Raw genomic sequence first — 14,859 nt, 5'->3', positions numbered from 1 at the left:
TCATGAGCGGTCAGTGTCAATTTAAGAATACAAAAACATTTTAGAAGGGGATGGAGTGATGGCCTCTCTGGAATACGCTCGTCTATGAATATTAAAGGTATCGTGAATTGTGCTCTGTGGACTTGAGCACAATAAAAAGGAGAGCAAATATGCTTAAAGTAAGAATTCAAACGGCATGAGGAAGACACCAAAGTGACTTAGAAGAATTATCCAAAAGGGTAACAGGGAAGCATGAATAAAAGGCACAAAATGTGTATAATGTGTGATTTGCTTATTTAATTTAAAAAGTATATAATACTCAGAGTTCGTAAGGCATGAAGGAATTCCTAGAGGGTGTGTCAACACAAACACTAGAGATTAAATGGAAGAAATAACGTTAAGTGTTACACAAAAAGTCCTTTACATGCCTAGAGAGACTCCAGTTCTGAATCTCCAGAGCCCTGGCCTAGGAGAGACCCCAGAAGCATGGCCAGTAGAGGGAACCCAGTTCCTGCTCTCCTCAGCACCTGGGCTCTGTGCATCCGACCTTCAGAAGACAGCCACTCTCTGGTTCCCCTCTCCTAGATGGCTTTGGGTGTTGGGATGAATCCAGAAGCCCTGGGTCATAGAAGACAACCTCCAGGCTCACAGGCCTCTGGTCTCCAGGAGACACTGTGGGCAGGGCCACATAGACACTAAGAACCCTGTTGGGGGTCACCTCTCCTGTCCAAAGCCTTCTGGGGAAGCTGTGACTGGGTGCTGTTGGTCGGTCTGAAGAGCGGCATGTGGGGTGCAACCGGGCACTCTCATTTCTTCCAGCTCTTGCATTCGAGCTGGAGCAGGAATTTCTGTCAGGCAGCAGGTGGGGCTTCCTTGTGGATCGTGGTTTCTGTTCACACAGCCCCTTCCGCATGTTAGGTATAGAAACTGACTTTCATTTTCTCTCCAGGGCTCTCTGGTGGCACCCTTTGCTAGATTCCAGCACTATTACGATTTCTTAAGTTGCTTTGATTTCCATATTAGGCTTTGAAGAGGCAGATGGTAGCCATCTGGGCCTACATAGTCCATTGCTAGATAAGAGATACTTCAGCTCTTCAAAGAGACTTAATTCCTACGTAGAAAAACCTACCATCAACCAATGATCCAGTGTAAATCCATATTGTTCTTCAAACTTGACTCACAGATACCCGAACCATTTCCTAAGAGCCCCTTTCTCAAGCTTAGAGCCATCACTCATCCATGAACCACTTCGACCCAGCACAGAGGTGCATTCTGACTTGTCAGGACAACCCAATAGTCATACTCAGTGGACACTGGCCCTACCTGCCAGCTCAGAAGCCTCTCTGTCCTGTTTCCAGGTGTGCTCTTCCATGAGAGCGCATTAAGCTGTGCCATTAAGCTGGGTCCTCCAAAGCAGCCCTCAAACATGGTGCCTTTTCTCTGTTCAAATTCGTTTCTATTCTTATTCTCAACAGAGTCTGAAGACCTTCCCTGAGCTGATTAGGGTCGGTTTAGCTTGACCTGGAGCTAGCTCCTGGACCTGACCTGGACATTTGTTTCTCAATTCAATGTCCCACGTCTGACCTATATTAGTCAGCGTTCCTTGGCTGTGGCAAAACATATGAAGTAAACCAAGGAAGAAAGGTTCAGAGTGTCTCAGCCTCAAAGCCTGCAGTCTGTGACCTCTCAGGCACTATTTGTGTTCTTGTGACTGAGCTGTGCATCACAATGGGGGCAGAGGGCAAAGGAAGCTGCTTACCTCATAGTGCCTGCAAAGGAAAGACAGTGGGGCCGAGAAGAGACTGGGCCGAGGATTCCTTTCCAGACACTCTCTAGGAAGCCCAGCTTCCCACTCAAGCCAATACCTAGTTTAACCCAACAGCACTATGGCTGCGAAACAAGCCATTCTGTGCAGCCTTGAATACCCCTTCCTGGCATGACCACAGAGCTACCTGGTCATTAGAGGCAAGTGGACATTAGCTCATATTTACTCAGATTACTGACAGCTTCCCTGATCTTGTCATTTTGAAGGCTTAAGGATGCTCAACCCCTGCAGGGAGTGAGGAAGCCAATGTATCTAACTGCAGCATCTCCATTACAATGCACATTCATTTGGCAAACCCATGCCGCGGTTTGTTTTTGTAAAAAGGGGAAAAGATGTTTATTTACATATATATTTACATATACACATGCACATTTGCGTACGCACAACTAGCCTCAGAAACACTACTCAATGATTTTAAACTTTCTTTCCTCATTGTACTTGATCAAAACTGCCTGTTCTTACCAAGGTCGTCAACACTGGCTCGTTACAAAGACTGGCTACTGAGCAGACAAGAAATGAAACATTTTACTCAGCATCAATCATGCCCATTCAAATAGAGGTCATTTGGAGAAGGTAGACAAGTTCTCCACTCCCTTAGGGAAACGTGAAGAATCTCCCAGTGGTGGAGGTGGACTTGCCTGTTGAAAGGGTACAGCTCTCACACATCTTTTTAGCCAGCAGGAGCTGCTTCCTGCCTTGCTCAACACAGCTCCTCAGGAAGGATTGATAGTGATAGCTCACTCTCCATAGCTACCACATGTCACAGTGAATAGAACCTATGATGTCAGAGATTTCAGAGATCACTCAGCACAAGTGATTGATGCCCAGACTCAAACAGTAACAAAGATGACTAGTAACATTGTCAACAAACAAGTAACAGTATGACTAGTTACATTGTAACCAGGAATCAACCAGGCTGTAGTCCCAGGCCTTTGTGAACCTTTAGCTGATACCACAGTGACTTTAAAAGCTCTTTGTTAAAATAGAAAAGTGTACGGCTTTTCATTAATCTACATGGAAAGATACCTTCCCTCCTACCATAGGTCAGGGGTGTTCACAGAGGGAACAGATACAACTGGACTGCTGGCCACGGGGAACTAGGTCATACAGGGAAAGCAGAAGAAGGCCAAGAAGTGAACATCTATCTCTCTGGGCCAAACAATAGAAAGAGAATTTTATTTTCTGTGCATGGGTGTCTTACCTGCATGAATGTCGATGCTGTGTGCATGCCTGGCATTGGAGGAAGCTGGAAGGTGTTGGATGCCCTGGAACTTCATTTAGATAGTTGTGAGCCTTGGTGTGGGTGTTGGAAATTGAACCTGGGTCCTCTGGAAGAGCAGTTTGTGCTCTTAACTGCTGAGTCAACTGTCCAGCTTCCTAGAGAAAGATTTTTAACAGAGGTATGACTTTCCCTGGGGCCAGGGACATGCAAACTCAGCTTATCCACAGAGATTATTCATTTGCTTTCCTGGCAGATGCATCCTGAGCCCCACTCCAAGTGCAGCGTGGGCACCAGAGAAAGCGCAGGGCACTTGGCCTCCATCCTGGGCTCTTCTTACTGCCGGTTTTTCCACTATTAGTATCTGCAGAACATTCCTCATCCCTCATGTGGGGTTTCTCGACACTTCTGAACCACTGTTCTTCTGTCACACCGTCACTCCTTCCGGCCACTTGCAGAGACAACCAGTCTCCCACCACCCTGCTCCACTCCTCTACTCCAAGTGTTTGGCAGGCTTCATTCACAGAGGACCCTGAATCCAATCTGAGTCACTTAAGGAACACGACTATTCACAGTCTACAGTGGCAAGGGGTATTTATAAAACAGAAAGACTGTCATCTGCCCCTCACCCTGTTGGCTGACTTCTGCATCACTGGCCTCAGGGAACAGGTCTCATTCCCCAAACTACTGTACCAGTTATTTTTCTCATTGATTTCACAAAATAATGGACAGAACACCTGAGGGAAGGAAGGCTTTATGTTAGCACACAGTTCCAGGAGTCGTCCATCATAGTGGGGAAGCCATGCTGATTGGAGCTTTACTTCTATGTCAAAGAATCGGGAGGATCAATGTTGATTCCCATCTTAGTTTCAGCCCAAGACCCCAGTCCACACGATGGTGGTGTCAATATTTAGGGTGGGTCTTTAACTCTCAGTTAACCCAATCTAAATATTCTCTCAGAGGCATGCCCAGAGATCTGTCATTTAGGTGATTCTAGAGCTCGTAAAGACGACCGTCTGTATCAGCCACCATGGGCAAGTTGAGCTTAATGCAGATGCACACATGGTATCCCCTTCTCCTCCCCACCCTTCCTCAAAGGCCATCTGAAGGCTGCTTCCAGCTGACCCACTCTGCAGGCTCAGATCCCTTTCCTTGCTCTGTGGCTATATTTACATGCAGTTCCTCTCAGCGTATGGTGTGTGTGTGTGTGTGTGTGTATGTATGTGTGTGTATGTGTTCCTTCTCTACAGCTGTCTCAAGCCTGACAGGCGGCAGGAGCCCCATCAGTGTTCAGTCTGTATCACCTCCATCAGGTCTCGTCTGGACTGCCATGTGGATCTACATGAAGGATTAAGGCCGCCTTTACAATGTATTCGTTGTGTTTCCATGGTTCCGATTTCACCCAGACTGTAATATAAGTCATTTGCTAACAGAAGAAGCTGGTTCATGCAGATTCACCTGTGGCTTCAGACTAAGAGGGGGGATCTGGAGTGGAGACAGGAGCCTGAAGTCATAGACTCTGGTGGTTTGTGCTGACTGCCGACTAGATAGGATCGAGAACCTCTTTGGAGGCAAGCCTCTGAGCCTGTCTGTGAGGGAGCTTCTAGATTATGCTAAATAAGGAGGGACAGTGGTATACCCTGAGCACACATGACACCACCCCTGGGATAAGATGAACTGAGGACCACCATTCATCTCTGTCTGTTTCCCTACTGAAGATAAAGGTGACTGGTTGCCTTGTTCCATTGCTATAGTTACCCTGCTATGACCGACTGTACCGTGGCCTATGAGCCGATATAAACCCTTCCTTCCCCAGGCTGCACCTTGTCAGGGGACTTGTGATAGCAATGGGGAAGGATTCAACAAGCAGGTATTCCACCCTTTTGACAAGGTCTAGAACCCTGTACACCTTCCAGGAGTTGGAGCAAGCATATTCTCACATCAGAGAGCAGAGGCCAAGTGTCCTTGCTGTAGGCAGTTTGGCAGGGAGTCACCACCTCCCACGGGGACCCCTCCATCTTCCCACACCCGGCGTGCCCTGGGCACAACAAGGGGCATAATTTTGTCTCTAATGGTTTTTAATGGCTGTGCCTTTGATATCTACTTGTTCTCGCCCCTCGTGTAAATTCAGTTTCAGGTCTATAAATGATCACACACCGCCTGAGCCATTCTGTGGGACACTGAGCACAGCTGCCATGGATTGTGGGAAGGTACAGCTCTGAAACAAATGCCAGGTCCACTGAGAGATGCCCGGGGTGCAAAAGCCACAGCGACAGTCGAATTCTGAGGGGTATGCAGGGTACAGAAGCTGCAAGGACATTAGCGCTCCTAAGGGAGACAGGCTGCTGAGGTTTCCACGTTCTGTGACAGATGTAGAAGGGCAGGTGCTGTGTGGCACAGTAGCTATAAGGGATGGGTATCCGCGGGATTCAGAGAATGGGCAGATCTGTGCAGCCTAATGACACTGGCTTTATCACGGCATCCTTCAGGTTATATGGTTATTCTTCCATGGACTAGATCATTGTTAGGGTCTCCAGCATACAAGCTAACTCTCTCTGTGCAGGACCAGGGAGCGAGGCTTATCAATGTGGCCCTGACAGGAACTGTCATATTGCAGACTCACAGGGGGGTAATGGTATGTTCCTATGACCTGGACACATAGAATCCCTGCTGGACCATCATTTAGAGCTGCAGGGTGATGCTATCTTGGCCCTGTCCTGAGAGAAGGAGGCATTTTCTGACTGAAAAAGACTCAGGGTTGAGGCACAAGTGGGACAGTCTCCTGGGAGATCCCGGTGTTGGGAACAAACAATCAGACGTATAGAACACACCCAAGTGTGCGGGGGCGAGAGCACCGCAAACAGGGGAGCATGTGCTCAGCCTTGAGCACGGTGGAAGTCTGAATGAGAATATCCCACGCAGGTTTGGGTGTTTGAACGCTTAGTTCCACGTGGTGCTGTTTGGGGATGAGGTGCAGCCTTGCTGCAGACAGAGAATCATTAGGGGTGGGCTAAGTGTTCATAGCTTTGCCCCACTTCCAGTTTGCTTTCTGCTTCATGTTTGAGGTCGAAGAGGTGATCTCTTCACTTCTTGCTTCTGCTGCCACACCTTCCCGCTCCTTCGGTTACTGCTGAGCCGTGGTGCCACCTTCTTCTTCTGGAGCCATAGCCAAAACAAACTGCTTCTTCTCTAAGTCATTTTTGATAATGGTGTTTTGTCATGGCCACAAAAGGTAACTATTCCAAGGCGCACTATTTCAAAGCAACCACAGCAGTAAAAGAATCATCGTGATTCTAACTTTACCCATCTGTGGAAATTGCATGGCTAAAGGAAGCTAGGAGAATCAACACTTGGATGTAGCTTGGAGGCGTTGTCCGGCAATTCACACTCCCTGCTGTAGGACAGACATCAACTAGGCTGGGCTGAACCAAGGTATTAATGTTTTTCTGTGGCTGCGATAAAGTACCATGACAAAAATCAACTCAGGAAAGAAGGAGTTCATTTTGGCTTATGGTTCTGGAGGGTTAGAATCCGTCATGGTGTGTATGACAGCAAGCAGCAGGCATGCCAGAAGGAGCAGGGAGCTCCAAGATCACATCTCAACTACAAGCAGGAAACAGAGAGTGAACTGGAAGCGGGGTGAGGCTCCATAATCTCAAAGCCCACCCTAAGTGGCATGCTTCTCTCAGCAAGGCTGCACTGAAGCACGGTTAATAAAAACTCAGAGACAGATATTGGGGTTCAACCTGAAGGCCTGAGAAGCAAAGCAGTCAGCCACTGGCTCTTACCTCAGCCTTAATCTGAAGTGGCCATCCTTCCTCCAGGAATCTCAGCATGAGACTGAGACTGAAAGCTGTCTCCTTCCACTTTATAATCCTCTCTAGTTCTGCCACTGGGATTAAAGGTAGGCACTGCCCTGTTTCTATGGCAACTAGTGTGGCTCCTGGGATTAAAGGTGTGTGTTGTCACTGCCTGGTCTGTGCGGCTGACCAGTGGGGCTGTTTATTTTATGATCTTCAGGCAAGCTTTATTAAATTACAATTGAAATGCCACTACACTTGACCACCTAAATCTCCCCCAGCTGCATCTTAGGACCAAGTATTTAGATACCTAAGACTATAGGGGAATTTTCAGCCAGGCCAATATTTACTGTTATCCATTGTATCTGAGGATCTGGGTCTGGGAACATCACCATGCATGGCTTGGACCCAGTTTTTCAGAGATTGCCTTACATTGTGGCTTTAACTTGTGACCGCTGGTGGAGGTCTCAGCTACGCCTGGGAAAGGCCTCCAAATACTTGAGTACTGGGGACATGATGGCTGTCTCCCTAGATCAGGCGGTCCATGTAAGACAGAGCAGCAGCATGCTTTATGAATGACCCACACTAAGATACAGTAACAACCACTGCCTACGTCCTCTGGGCCCCACAGCTGTCCCCAGCACAGGACGTAAGGCCAAGGCTAGACTAGCATGCCTCAGGAAGGATGCCCACTTTCCCCATTCTGATGGGCCGGGTTCAGTGAAAGCCCAGAACTGCGTCTTTAGCAAAGCAGTAATTCAGGTTGACTCAGAGATCGTGTGGTTCCCACTTTGAGAAACAACGACTTAGATCTCACTATAGGACATGAACAAAGAAACGGACAGGGAGATTTCAGATTTGGGGGAAGCCACCTTCACAATGACTCCCAGTGGCAGTCTCAGGGTCTTTCCATGCTTTGGGCGGATGGACTGTCCCCAACTCACAACACACTCTGACTGTAGGCAATCCCATGCAAACAACTACAGGTGCCCCCTTCCCCGCCCCACAACAAAAATGTCCAGAATGGCACATGCTCTGGAACTGAGCTGCTTGCCAGCTCAGTCAGGCATGCACGCGGTGCCTTTCGGTACCTAGCCATCATGTGGGAGCTTTAGGTGGGTGAGGGTTAACGATCTAATTCCCCTAACCTCGTAATGTGGTTATAATGAAAGCAAATATTAGACTCAATTAGGCTACATCTGTGAAGCCTATTAAATATGCCTTATTAACAAGCAGGTATAAAATTCCGACAACCTGTTCTGTGGGCTTGATGGAGTCCCAGACCTTCCCTTGAAGTGGGATGAGTTTCTGTCTTCACAACTGAACCTTTTTAAGAGTCTTGAATGCCTTAAGTAATTGCTCCTAACCTACGTGTAGAGTCCAGAACTGGCCTAGGCACACTAGAAGACATAGCTATAGGAACGGGACTTCTCCCTGATAAGGCCACAGAGGTCAAGACGGACCCAGGTGATTCTGAGAAGGATGCGAACCCTGAGCAGAACCCCCCAGCTGTCCTGAGACACACAGCTGTGCGTCAGCTACTAGAAAACCGAAGAAGGAAAAATCTGGTTTCCCACGCAACCAGCAAGGCTGCCTCAGAGCAGCGCTGAGGGCTTAGAGCTCCAGATTGGGGGTCATTTGTCTCCCAGTTCCCAGCTTGCTGCTTGCTGTCCTGCACAGTTCTGCTTTGCCAGTCCACACTGAACCGTCCAAAGGCTTAAAGTAAATCTTCCTCTCCTTGCCCCCTTCTCTCCTCTCTCTGTCCCCCTCCATTCTTCTCCCCCTCCCTCCTGTAGCTTGTCTCTGGAGTTAGGGGAATTAATTGTGATTCCTTAGGGAGTTCTAACTAAACTACTAGGCAGACAGAAACACCACTTCACAAACTAGACCAAGTTCAGGGCTGTGCCTGGCCCACCTTCCCCAGATTGGGATGGAGCCTGTGAGGGTGTACAGGCCCCTCTCATCTACATAATCTTCAGAATAGGCCATTTCATCAAGGACAGCCCATTGCTGTCTAGTTTGACCAACAATCTACTGTTTGGCCAATTAAAACTCCCGTTTGACATGCACAGTGTCAACTAACACATTTATAATGTGACTGAGAGGTGGACATTGAGTTTAGGAGTTGCTACTCTGCATGCTGTCTGGTTTTGTGAGGATTCTGACCCTCTCCGGGCAGCATGCCGTCTAGACTGTAGCCATGGGTATTGCAGCCTTCCTCATGAGCCAGCAGTACCACCCTGCCACAGTTGTCTCAGGTGAGGAAATATGGCTCTCCACAAAGGCTCTCCCTCACGCTAAGAATGAAGTCAGTTTGCGGTAGAAGACAGTCGCATGGATCTGGTTCCCCTAGACAGCCACCTTTGTTTGGGGGTATAGATAGATCTTCCATCTACACACCACTTTATCAGATTAAGCCTCCCAGGTGCACCCTTCTTAAAGTGTTAGCAGGCAGCACAGGTTCACGGACAGATTTAACTGCTCTGGAAGATGTGTGTGTCCTGACACCACCTCTGCAGATGGGACCTTCTCCTGAACAGTGTCTTTGAGATGCACTCGGGTGAAAAGGAAATTGTGAGACGCAGATTGGGATCCTGAGATGCAGGGCTACTGGGGCTTACTGACGTACAGAGAGAAGAGTAATAGGAAGACATGGAGAGATGGCGTCTACCTGTTACTCCAACAGCTAGGCAGATCCTGGATCGGATCTGATGCCGCCATCTGAGTCACAGCGGCAATACACCCGGCTTAAGTAGTCAATAGAGGGATGAATTGTTTGGGCTCTGGCATGAGGCATCTGGCATGTCAAGCTTTTCACATCAGTGGCCAAGAAGTGGGGAAAACACAAGCATGGGGCACCCTGGAATAAGATATACCATTCAAAGGTATACATTGTGACTCACTTCTTTCTTCCAACCAGGCTTCATCTCTCAATAGCCAAATCTATCCACGGATTAACCCATTCACAGGGTCAGTACCCTTGCATTCCTGTTGTGTATCCATAAGCACCACTAGCTGAGGGCCAGGTTGCCCACACGTGAGTCTGTGGGAAACACTATGCAAAAATATAATAAGACCCTTCTAGTGCCTCTGGGGCAAGAAAGGAGGCACAGACCATATCTGAATACAAACTCTCAGCTCAGAACTGAGAGGAAAAATTTCTCATTTTAAGACATGGTGATGCACACCTTTAATCCCAGCACTTGGGAGGCAGAGACAGGTGTATCTCAGTGAGTTCGAGGCCAGCCTGGTCTATAAAACAAGTTCCAGAATAGCTAGGACTGTTACACAGAGGAAACCCTGTCTCAAACAAACAAACAAACAAAACAAATAAATAAATAAATGGCATTATGCTTAAGTAACATTACGATGACAGCCTGAGAGGATTCTTGTGATGAATGGTCATTCAGAAAACAAGGAGCGCATGAGACCCCCAAATGCACAGCAGCCTTTTTCTATGTTATGTATAAGCCTTAACCCTCAGCTAAACTTGGGATACACGAACCATGTCCAGCCATTTAGGAATGACTCCTACTGAACTTCCATGCCTCATTCCTGGCCTCTGGCCTTCCACCCAGACCATGGCTTCTGGCAACATGTGTTGGCACACTTCACGCACCAAATAGAGACAGCAGTCCAGCCTGATTTTTCCTTGCGAGAAAAGCATCTTGACTATCAACACACAGCACCAGAACTGCCCCACCCACCTCTCTTGACAGCCCCCGACCACCTCTGCCCAGACAGAAGACGGACACAGGCTCTCTCTTCAGTCTCCTTCTGCTTCTTCCACAGTTGTCATAGGAAAGTTACCGGTTACAGACACACAGATACATGCTTCTTCATGAGGGGATGACTAAGGTGTTAGTGAATCAACCTACCACAAAGGACAAACCTTGAGACACATCTGCAATGGGAGATCAAAGGAGATGGGAAACAGAAGGGCAGCTGCCAGGCTGGAGGGGACAGGACAGGAAAACCTGCCCCATGGGATGGAATTCCATCACGGGCCGAAGGACATTAGGATCAGAGGTGTTGGTTGCACAGCCAACTGGAGCCCAGGAACAATCCTGAATTCCATTTTTACTGATAGTCATCTCAAAGTTTGTTTGTTTGTTTTAAATGCATGAATGGAATGAGAGTCTTTGTGTAATTAAGCCCCCCCCCATGTTCCCCAGCATAGCTCACTCTTTGCTCAACTGCTGCCCGAGAAGGCATAGGAGAGAGAGGGCAGCTCTCCTTGAGAAGACACGGGAGAGAGAGAACAACTCTCCTTGAGAAGGCCTAGTAGGGAGAGAACAGCTCTCCTTGGGACAGCCCTTCTGCCAGATCCTGACCTTAGGTCCAGAGTAGCACCTGTCCCCAGAAAGGGCTACAGCCATTGTGCTCACAGCCAGAATATCCAGCTGGGCAGTTCCCTCATTATAGCCAAGGCATCAGCCATGACTTGCACACGAGACAGGCTAGATTCTTCACTCTGTGCTCTTCACATGCTAGCAAGTCTCCATTAAAAATGTCACCCTATTTCCTCTAGTTGGCGCTAATTTTCAGGATGGACCATTTTAAAAGACTTGGGTTTGTACTTGACTGTTGGGAACTGTGAACTCCTCAGATCCTGAATTTCTGGTAAACAATTTGTAATGTTTGCAGCTGCTCTGAGCACAAGACCCTCAGGAGTTCCTGATGACAGGAGAGTGGTTTCTGGTGGGTTTGGCTGGGGTGTGGCTATCAGTTAAGGATCCCTATATAAAATGCCCTGGTACACAGTAAAGGGGGCATTCTTGGGGTCTTCCTGCTTCAAGGATGACCTGTGTTTCTGTCTGTGAGTCTTCGTGTGTTTCAATTTCCAGCCCCTATCCCAGTTCACGAAATGTATGATAGCTCATAGAGCGCAGACGAGCGTGGTGCACTAAACTTGACTATTAAGACAAACACTTGATGTAGAAATGGAAACTCCAAAGCTGGTAAGCAAACCTAACTCTCTGGTGTCTCCCATCCTTTAACTCAATGGTAACAGTTGTTGGGAGAGGCTCCGGTTTGCAGAGACTGGAATCCACTTCCCTAGTGGATTCCTGCAAGGCAACCTCTACCCGTATAGACCCCAAGCATGTAACATAAATGATAATCACGAAGGAAAGGAATATATGGATGGTATATATCTGATTCAACCCTGCAGTCTTACAGCCTGCTGGGCCCCTCTCTGTACCACAGAAACTGGGCAAACCCTGCAAACTCCTCCTCTTTTTCTGTACTCCTGGGGCATTGCCTCAGGTTCCATGTAGATAGATGGCTAATCATCTCATCATCAGATCAGATAGTGCCCATTGACACTAACAGTCACACAAAATTAAATCTTAGGATCTCACAAAACAAGGACTCTGAATAGGAACTGTTGGCCCTCTGCTGGCAGTATCTGTGGACTCACGGTCACAGGCTGGTGGAGTCCCTAAGAGAATGGAATAACTAGTCCTACTTTGTCAGTGAGACCCCTCAAGAAAAAAAGCCCAGGACCATTCTAAGAAATTGTGCACTGGGGGACAGGCTTGCAGAGACTGTCCACTGCATGATCTTTCACAAATTCCATCTGTTCAGTGGTCAGGTCGGCTCTGGGCTTGCCACTCACTCGTCCCTCCCTGAAACTCACCTGTGCCTGCCAATTCCCTGCTTAAGGCTCAAGTGCAAGTGTTACTTTGTTGCTTTTCTAACAGACATGAAGAAAGAAAGTATTCGTCATCCAGCACCGCTTTGGTCTTCCAGCACCATCTATGGACGGATGAATTTTGAATTTCTGTCCTTGGCAAGCACAGAGGTGTTGGTGGGAGGGTCAAGCAGGGCTTGTCTACAACTGATGTAAGGGTGGGGGTAGTATCTGCAGGAGAAAGGGCCTCAGACACACTGAGTCCCTAAACAGAGAGCATCCAGATGGTCCAGGAGGGTCAGACTCTAGGACTGGCAGATCTGAGCTGAGGGCACGTGTTATAGGATTTCAACCCCTTTAGACAAAGTCTTTGGGGGATTACGAGCCCTGGGGTGTGGTTTTTTCTGCATATGTGACCCTTAAAAGCTGATAGGAGGGCTCTCTCGCTCTGGTGCCCTCTCTTGGTGTGATTGGAGAGCCAGCAACAGAGAAATGGTGTAGTTTGGTACTCTTCACCCATGGGCAGAACAGCAGGCCGAAGGCAGCTAGATTAATGGGATTAATGGTGGCAGCTGATTTGTTCTGTATCCGTGAGTTTGTCTTTTATTAAGTTTGCACCCCTTAATAAATTGGTTATTAGACTTTTGTCGGTTCTCACTTCAGGGGCAGGCTCAATTTTCCACGTGGACCAGGAGACACTGAGAAGGACCCTTAAGAACTGACAGGCCCAGGTCTGTGGGTAGCTGCACTCCTGTTCTCAGGACCCACATGAAACCACCTCTGCTCCTGCCCCAAGGACCGATTGACTCTTGGTTGTCTGGGCCCCCAAGAATCATGTGAACAATGTCACATGACCTGAGGTCCCTATGCTGCATCCCAGAGCTTCCCACCCCTGAACTGTTGTTGTTTCTTCTAAACTTGTTTTAGGGAGGGCATTGGGAGACAGCTCTAGCTTCTACCTTTGTTTGACAGGATCCTGTCCCCCTCAAAGGGGCTCATCCCCTGCATCACCCATTCCGCATTGCCGTCTATTCAACCTGGACTTTGGTCCAATGAACACGCTGAAGCCTTTCTGGTCTTAAAAACACAAATCCTTCGATCCAAGGGGTGAGTCCCACTCTCCTTCCTCTTTAGTGAGGCTCCTGAGGAAAACCATCCCATCCACCAGCTGCTTCTTCACTGCATCCCTCTGCCCAGCCCTCCTGACTCCCTGGCCAAGGACTTTCCAGGTTCCCACTGTACACTGCCTTCCCTGAATGCTATGGTATGGGGAACCTGCTGCAGCCTGGGATTCTCTACTGTGCTCTGCAGACGCAGCTTCTTTACATGCTCCCTGGCCTTTCTCTCTGGAACCTTCTCCAGCCTCTTCTTTCCTCCAACCTACAATGTCTGGTAGGCCATCTAACCTACTTTAGAGAAGACTTGGCAAACTGTTTAAGGAAGCTTAGGGAAGTGTGGGTGCCTGCCTGCATGCATGTATGTGCTCCATGTACACATCTGGTGCCTTCAGAGGGTAGAGAAGAGCTTGAGTCCTCTGGAACTGGGTTACAGGAGGTTACAGACAACCATGTGAATGCTAGGAACTGAACCCTGGTCCTTTGCAAAAGCAGCAAGTGTTCTTAACTGCTTGCTGAAGGATCTCTCCAGAACAGATAATAGGTTTCTTAAGATGTTAAGATGATTAAAAAATATATAATATCAACGGAAAGTCTCCTAAGCACTTATCCTGTTAAACTTTTTATATAAAAAGTAGCAATAGATACACATGGTTTAGATATTGGTGTTTTTCTTCTATAAATTACTGAGAGATCTTAACTGTTTTCAGAGTGGAATCACTACTGGTAAGACTCTGACCAGGCTTCAAACAACTCTGTGGGTGAATGGCAAGTTGAGAAATCATCTTCTTTATGCCATGCATAAAAAATTATTAACTGCAAGCGTGAATAGTTCTTAGTTCCAAATGTCACACTTTGGCAGGTATAGGAAACAAACAAACAATCAAACAAAGTCCTCAAAAGGAAAATGAGTCCATATTTAGTTTACGGTTCCTGCTGAATACTGTCAATTACAACTTACAGCTGTGAAAAATCGAACGGTGTAAATGTGGAACTGATCACTTGAGGAGAGTGGCAACTCCTGAGGTTGTAGAGGATGGGCAGCTACACCTCCCGGAAGGGCCTGACCCGGGACCATGATCTTACTTATTTGGTTAACCCACATTCTAAAGTTCTATCATTTAAATACAGATTTTTTTTCCCCTGAAAACTTGGCCTACTTAATCTTTGTATACTAATGATTAAAAAAAAATGCCTAACATGGTTAAAAAAAAAACACTTAAAAAGGAAATATAAAAGTGTATTTCCAGGGAAACCTGTAAGGCAGGTGGTTACAAGATTAACAA

The sequence above is a fragment of the Myodes glareolus genome, chromosome 15 (assembly GCF_982192425.1).
Source record: "Myodes glareolus chromosome 15, mMyoGla1.1, whole genome shotgun sequence".
NCBI classification, from domain to species: Eukaryota; Metazoa; Chordata; class Mammalia; order Rodentia; family Cricetidae; genus Myodes; species Myodes glareolus.
Note: the sequence above shows the minus strand (reverse complement) of the source record.